This window comes from Triticum dicoccoides, chromosome 1B, assembly GCF_002162155.2.
Source record: "Triticum dicoccoides isolate Atlit2015 ecotype Zavitan chromosome 1B, WEW_v2.0, whole genome shotgun sequence".
In the NCBI taxonomy this organism is placed as follows: Eukaryota; Viridiplantae; Streptophyta; class Magnoliopsida; order Poales; family Poaceae; genus Triticum; species Triticum dicoccoides.
This window is the reverse complement of record NC_041381.1, coordinates 141,792,918-141,799,235: the sequence shown is the minus strand read 5'-3', so window position 1 is coordinate 141,799,235 and position 6,318 is coordinate 141,792,918. Positions and strand designations below refer to the sequence as shown.

Genomic DNA, 6,318 nt, shown 5'->3' with positions numbered 1-6,318 from the left:
AATCTCGTTACCGGTAAGTCTCTTTACTCGTTCCGTAACACATCATCCCGTGATCAACCTCTTGGTCACATTGTGCACATTATGATGATGTCCTATCGAGTGGGCCCAGAGATACCTCTCCGTTACACGGAGTGACAAATCCCAGTCTCGATTCGTGCCAACCCAACAGACACTTTCGGAGATACCCGTAGTGCACCTTTATAGCCACCCATTTACGTTGTGACGTTTGGTACACCCAAAGCATTCCTACGGTATCCGGGAGTTGCACAATCTCATGGTCTAAGGAAATGATACTTGACATTAGAAAAACTTTAGCATACGAACTACACGATCTTTGTGCTAGGCTTAGGATTGGGTCTTGTCCATCACATCATTCTCCTAATGATGTGATCCCGTTATCAACGACATCCAATGTCCATGGTTAGGAAATCGTAACCATCTATTGATCAACGAGCTAGTCAACTAGAGGCTTACTAGGGACATGGTGTTGTCTATGTACCCACACATGTATCTGAGTTTCCTATCAATACAATTATAGCATGGATAATAAACGATTATCATGAACAAGGAAATATAATAATAATAACTAATTTATTATTGCCTCTAGGGCATATTTCCAACAAGCCACCCCCTTGGCCGCCGCCCCCCCTTAGAGATCCCATCTCCTAGGGCCGGCGCCCCCCTAGGGGCCCTATATAAAGAGGGGGGAGGGCGGCCAGACCCATGCTCTTTGCGACTCCCTCTCCCTCTACTACACCTCTCCCTCTCGCAGACATTTGATGAAGCCCTACCGAGATTGCTGCTGCATCCAGCACCACGCTGTCGTGCTGCTGGATCTCCATCAACCTCTCCTTCCCCCTTGCTGGATCAAGAAGGAGGAGACGTCTTCCCCAACCGTACGTGTGTTGAACGCGGAGGTGTTGTCCGTTCAGCACTAGGATCATCGGTGATTTGGATCACGACGAGTACGACTCCCTCAACCCCGTTCTCTTGAACGCTTCCGCTCGATCTACAAGGGTATGTAGATGCACTCCTCTCACTCGTTTCTAGTTGAACTCATAGATTGATCTTGGTGAAACCGTAGGAAAATTTTTATTTTCTGGAACGTTCCCCAACATTAGGTACTGTTGTGAACTCATTCTAAATTCATATTGGTGTAATATCTACTGTATTCCAATTTTTCTATGGTTCATACCCTCCGATACTACTCATAGATTCATCAAAATAAGCAAACAACACATAGAAAACAGAATCTGTCAAAAACAGAACAATCTGTAGTAATCTGTAACTCTCGAATACTTCTGTAACTCCAAAAATCGTACCAAATTAGGGAAACCTGGGAGATTTATTACCAAGCCAGAGCAAAAAGAATTAGATCAAAATCACGTTTCTGTGAATTATCAAAACTAATTTACTGGGCACAAAAGTTTCTGATTTTCAGCAGGATCAACACAACTATCACCGTAAGCTATCCCAAAGGTCTTACTTGGCACTTTATTGAAACAAAAGCTATATAACATGATTACTACAATAGCATAATCATGTGGACACATAAAAACAGTAAGGATAAATATTGGGTTGTCTCCCAACAAGCGTTTTTCTTTAATGCCTTTCTAGCTAGGCATGATAATGACATTGATGCTCACATAAAAGATAAGAATTGAAATATAACGAGAGCATCATGAAGCATATGACTAGCACATTTAAGACTAACCCACTTCCTATGCATAGCGATTTTGTGAGCAAACAACTTATGGGAACAATAATCAACTAACATAGGAAGGCAAAACAAGCATAACTTCAGGATTTTAAGCACGTAGAGAGGAAACTTGATATTATTGCAATCTCTACAAACATATGTTCCTCCCTCATAATAATTTTCAGTAGCATCATGAATGAATTCAACAATATAACCATCACATAAAGCATTCTTTTCATGGTCTACAAGCATAGAATTTTTATTACTCTCCACATAAGAAAATTTCTTCTCATGAATAGTAGTGGGAGCAAACTCAACAAAATAACTATCATGTGAAGCATAATCCAATGGAAAATTAAAATCATGATGACAAGTCTCATGATTATGTTTATTCTTTATGGCATCTGTATCATCATAATAATCATCATAAATAGCAGGCATGCTTTCATCATAATAAATTTGCTCATCAAAATTTGGGGGACAAAAAATATTATATTCATCAAACATAGCATCCCAAGCTTGTGGCTTTGCATATCATTAGCATCATGGGTATTCAAAGAATTCATACTAACAACATTGCAATCATACTCATCATTCAAATATTTAGTGCCAAACATTTTATAGACTTCTTCTTCTAGCACTTGAGCACAATTTTTCTTACCATCATTCTCACAAAAGATATTAAAAAGATTAAGCGCATGAGGCAAACTCAATTCCATTTTTTTTGTAATTTTCTTTTATAGACTAAACTAGTGATAAAACAAGAAACAAAAAGATTAGATTGCAAGATCTAAAGATATACCTTCAAGCACTCACCTTTCCGACAACGGTGCCAGAAAAAAGCTTGATGTCTACTACAAAACCTTTTTCTTGTAGACGTTGTTGGGCCTCAAAGTACAGAGGTTTGTAGGACAGTAGCAAATTTCCGATTATATGGCACATCATGTGTGTTTGATTCGTTGTGCATGTTTAGGGCTGAAAAAAACACTCGAAGCTCGCAAGCTAAAGAGTAGTTCGTGACTCGGCTCGAATCGACTGGAACTCGAAGAATAACGAGTCGAGCCAAGCTCTAGTTTAAGATTGTTTATAGACCAAGTTAAACGAGCCGATCTCGCGAATACTCGTGTAACTCGTTAGGCTCGGTACAAAAGATCAAGCAAGCACTCGGTGTCCCGGACGCACAATACAAGGCCCAGCCGCCCGGGAGACTCGCACGTCACACACAACGATTTCTCTCATTCCATTTATATTCTTAGCGAAGTTATAGGTGGTCTATTTCCCTCATGTCTTTGTCGTTTCTTTCTCCTATGAATCGTTATGGCGGTGGTGATGCGGCTACACCGTTGATGGTACTGACAATTGTAAGTGATGCTCGTACATGCTTACAATTTTTTGTGAACATTGTACACGTTTAATATGTACATTATACATTCTCAAGTAATCATTTTCATTATATTCATAAGGTTTTATGTTCATATCCTTAACGAGCTTAACAATCGGCTGATACATTTTCGTTCCATTCGTAAGGCCACATTTCTAAAAACCGCACGAAAACTTTGTGCGAAAATATGCATGCTTCAGTAGATGTAAGAATCGGGATGCATGTTACGATCGAGCTGTCTGCACGCCATATTTCCATTCCGGATCAAAGCATTATGGTGCACGTCGCAGACGCAGGCGCAGGCACGACGCGGTGAGCACCTGTGCGCTCCCATGTGGCCATGAGCCCATGCCATTCTATACCGGTGCATGCAGCGGTGCAACAGAGGCTCTGAGACGATAGACTAGCTCAGGGCTGGCCCTGAGGGGGTGGCAGGGGGGCGGCCGCCCAGGGCCCTCGAAATCTAGGGGCCCCTCCAGGGTTCGCAAGGAGCCCATGGTCCAGACCATAAGGAGGCAGCGACCTAGACGCACGTAGTTCACGAGTAGTCATGTTTTCCTTCTTTCCATCGCGAGTTCGCCGCTTCGCGACGATACTATTCCCCTGAGGGCCCCGATCGTGAGACGCGCCGCCGATGTAGATCGCTCTCTGACATGCGGCCGGCAGGTCTTCCTCCAGGTCCTCGGGCCCATTGTGTTATCCCGCATTCGTGAGATGTCTCTCATGTGCAAGACGAAGCCACTCCACTTATAAGGTCATCCCTAACCTCCTCTTCTAGTTGGTCACGTTCATATGGTGCAGCAGCAGTCAGATCTTAGAAGGTCTCGCATATGATGCAGTACAAAATTTTGATTTCGTGTGCCCGTTGCTCTATTTCTTACTTCAATCTGTACTTTGTCAACACAACACCAATCACCTTATCTATTGAAAAATTTGTCTGCTATGTGTTCGATTGTCGGTCTTTGCATTCTCTCTCCAAATCATCATAACTGCAAACTTAACTTAAAAATTGGAAGAAGGTCTCAGCTATTCTTACGAGCATAACTTCAATCCAAGCATGGTTATATAATAAAGCCACTCAGACTCCCATAGCCATCGGGTAGGTAAATGATCTTTTATTGTTGCGAATGAAGCTTTTAAACTTTATAAACCTTTCATCTTGATGTTTGCCCTCTATCAGGTATTCGATTTGTCTAATTAAGTAAAGGAGTACACCATTTACATTTTTTGTTTTATTTTGGAACAATAGACAACAATAAGTTAAGTAAAGGAATGAACTAAAAAAATAAGATTATTATTTTAATCTTTATAGTAGGGCCTCCTGGTTGTAATTTCGCCCTGGGCCCCCGAAATATAGGACCGGTCCTGGACTACCTAGATGAGGAGGCCACTTGGAGCGGCTTGAGCTTCTCTCCGGCCCTTGTGCTCGCGTGGGTGAAAAAACCACCTAATTGCATGTTTCATTAAATCCCAAAAAAATCATAGATGCACACGCACGTACGTTAATGGAAATCGATTTCGCCATTGCTAATTGGAACGATCACTAAGCAAGCACAGCCCGGTCCGAATAAGCAGACACGCACGATCGACGCGGCGAGGCCTTGCTTGAATGCTTGTGCACCAACGGGCGAGCACTTGGTTCGGTGTTCAATTCCCTTTCCCCTGTTCCTCGCAGTCTGCTCATCCTCTTTCCTTCAGTAGCAGTAGCTCACTTTCCTTCCCACCACCACCACTATACCTGCTCGATCGATCCATGGAGTGGACACCCGACCAGCAGGCTCTCGGGGGCCTCGGCCTCTCCGGTATCTGCCGGGAGATCTGCCGTGTGGTTCACCGCGCCATGCTCCCCAACTTCGTCAACCTGGGTCCCCCGCTGCTCTCCGCGCTCTTGCTCGCCAGCTCCGCCGCCATCCCGCGCCCTCTGCTCCCGCGTCCTCTCCGACCTCCACGACCACGACGGCCCCGGCCTCCTCCGCCTCGTCACGGACAGGCTCGCCTTCTTCCTCTTCGCAACCGTCTCCATCGGCCTTGTCCTCCTGCTCGTGCTCCTCTGCACCACCGCCGCCTACGTCTTCTGCGTTGCCTCCCTCTACTCCACCGGAGGCGACCTCCGCGCCGCCGATCGCGCCCTCAGGGGGTTCCCCACGGTCCCGCTCACGCGGCTCGTCTGCACGTTGCTCGTCGCCGCGGTCCCCATCTTCCTCGTGCTCTGCGCCTCCATCTTCGTCGCCCCCTTGTTCCATCCCCAGGATCTGCTCGGCGCTCCGGACAAGATCATGCTGCCGCTGCAGCTGCTGGGATGGGCCGCGTGCCTCGCCGGCGCGGCCTACGTCGCCGTGGTGTGCCAGCTGGCCTGCGTGGTGTCCCTGCTCGAGGACGCCGTGCTCTTCCGCGCCCTGCGCAAGAGTCGCGCGCTCCTCGCCGGCAAGTTCTGGGCGGCAGCCGGCGTCTTCGTCACGCTCGACGGTTGCATCTTCGCCCTGCTCGTGGCTTTCCCGGTTCTGGTCGTGGACGATTCGCTGGGCCTCGGCCTCGGGTTCCAGCTGGCCACCGGGGTGGCGATGGCGGTGGCTCTGTGCGCGGTGGTGCTCTTGACGCTGGTGGCGCAGCCGGTGTGCAAGAACCACCACCACGAGGTCATCGACAAGGTCCACCTCGACTGAGTTCGAGCGGCCGTCACACAGGCGTTGAGCTGCTGGAGCCTGTCGAGACGGAGCAGATTCCAGCAAATCTGCCTAGCTAGCTGCATCTTGTCCACGACTCTACGGTGGTAGCAGCGTGAAGAAGATTTGACTTAAGTAGTATAGTAGATTGTAGTAGTAAGTTGCTGTAGTCCTAAGTTTGTGAGTGATTATCACTGCACCGGATATGCATGCTTGGCATTATATATGTGTGAGGGTTTGTGAGACTCTAAGTGGGAGTGCTGGGTAGCAGCTAGTACAACTGTTTAAGCTTGACAAATTTTGCAGAAACCGTGATTTTTGTTCCTTTTCTTGGACATGAGAAGAAGAAGGATCCTGATAAGGGTCACACGTGTGACACGAAGCAGTTCCTCCTTGACTTTTTTTATGGCAACTTTAGTTACCTGGAATGTTAAAGTTATGAAGTATGACAACTTTATGTTTGAATGACAAGTTTTAGTTTTCTTGGGAGTTTTTTTCATGGCAATTTTAGTTGTAAAAACCCAAATGATAAGTGTCACACGTGTGGCCCCCTCCCCCAAATTGCCATCCGAAAA

General features: G+C 46.3%; 1 pseudogene; it reads left to right on the top strand.

The window, feature by feature from the left end:
* The first annotated feature begins 4,508 nt into the window (after nt 1–4,508).
* Nucleotides 4,509–5,969, top strand: LOC119302816 (annotated as a pseudogene).
* Nucleotides 5,970–6,318: the final 349 nt, after the last annotated feature.